Below are 1,564 nucleotides of genomic sequence, written 5' to 3' on the forward strand. Positions count from 1 at the left end.
GGCTCAATTAATTATCTGCTACTTCCTTAAATAACCCAAGCAAATCCAAATAAACAAGAGACAATTTAGTTTTTGAAAATGACACACAAGAAGAACAGAAGCATGAATTCACTACGATTACTTTTATCATCTAATTCTTCCCCCATCAATATTACTGCTAAGTAAGCTCACGTTTCCAAAACAGTTCTAATTCCAATTCTATTGCATCCTGTTCAGGACCACAAAACACAATGGAAGAGTTTCCAATCTCTTTTACAAAACAGCAAAACTCTTGTTCTTGAACTGGGTAAGTACAAACACACTGATCAACATCATTCACAAAGCTAACACACTGAAGTTTATTTAGCCTTCTGTGGAAACCATGAAAGTTTGAACATTTTCTAAGGAAAACAGTGATGATTCTCCATGTCACCGTAGAGAACAGGAACCCAAAGATGCTATACACCAGTTTCCCCAACTGGCTCGGGCCATCACTTCTGAGAAGGCTGACCGCTCCCTCTTCAATCACAGAGGGGAGGATCAGCCTACCTGCAGCTCTGGCTCAGGCCTCCTCAGCCTCCTCCCTCAAAGCCTCTGCAGACTGCCGTGGGAAGGCCCTCCAAGTCCTTTGTTTGGACCTGAGCAGAAACGCCAAGACTTGCCACTTGCTGGTCTCTGCATAGGCCCGGGGACCCCACAGGAACTCATAGCAAGCAGGGCGGCTGTAAGGCACCTGCTGGTACTCCAGGTACCCCTGCCATACCCACACATGGGTCAGAAGCATCCTGGGCTCCCCAAAGACGCAGTGCTCACTCTTGACACACACTCCCATCCTGCTGAGTGCTCCCCAGACCTCCTCAGGGGTTCAGTCTCCATTCCTCATGATCAGGCTGAGGACCAGCACCAGGAGGCCGGCCTTGGGCAGGCCCTGCCCACCGCTCAGCATCGCATCGCAGGTGAGGCCCAGGGTGGGGACCATGATGTAGATGTGCTCCCTGGGGTCCACCTCCTTCACCTCCACACCACAGACCAGCTGCAGGCACTCTGAGGCTTGGCTGAAGACCACCGAGGAAGTGCTCCTGGTTATCCCTGAGGACCTTCTTCAGCATTTCCACCTGGGAGGTCAGCTCCTTGGCCAGATACTTGACGGAGCAGGAACTTCATCAGGTTAGCCACCATCTCATTCAGAGCTTCCTGGGGCAAGGCTTCGGCAAGGTGGAGCAGGAGACTGGGGAGAGGGGGGAGGCTAAGGGAGATGCAGCATTCCCGTCTCAGCCCCCAAGAGCTGCACCTCCTCCGGGCCCAGGGCCTCCCGTGGGTCCTAGGCTGGGGAGATGCTCGGTCCTCAGCTCCTCCTCACGTCCTGCCTGGCCTCCCAGCACTGACCACAGGGGTGGGGGTCTGCTCAGTCCTCCCTCGGGGTTGGGGAGTCCAGCCTCTGCCAACCTGAAGCCTCCCCACTCCGCCTGAAAAACCTCACCTTCCCGAGGTCCCTAAGCCAGAGGTCAAGAAACTGCTCACCCCACTCTGGGCCCTCCAAGACCCTCTTGCAAGGGCCAAGATCCCTCCCTGTTGGGGTCTAACT

General features: G+C 54.0%; 1 pseudogene; it reads right to left on the reverse strand.

Annotated features, from left to right (window-relative positions):
• Window positions 1–362: 362 nt before the first annotated feature.
• Window positions 363–1,300, reverse strand: LOC110152692 (melanoma-associated antigen 10-like; annotated as a pseudogene).
• Between the last annotated feature and the right edge of the window lie 264 nt (window positions 1,301–1,564).

This window comes from Odocoileus virginianus, unplaced genomic scaffold (genome assembly GCF_023699985.2).
Source record: "Odocoileus virginianus isolate 20LAN1187 ecotype Illinois unplaced genomic scaffold, Ovbor_1.2 Unplaced_Contig_247, whole genome shotgun sequence".
Lineage (NCBI taxonomy): Eukaryota > Metazoa > Chordata > Mammalia > Artiodactyla > Cervidae > Odocoileus > Odocoileus virginianus.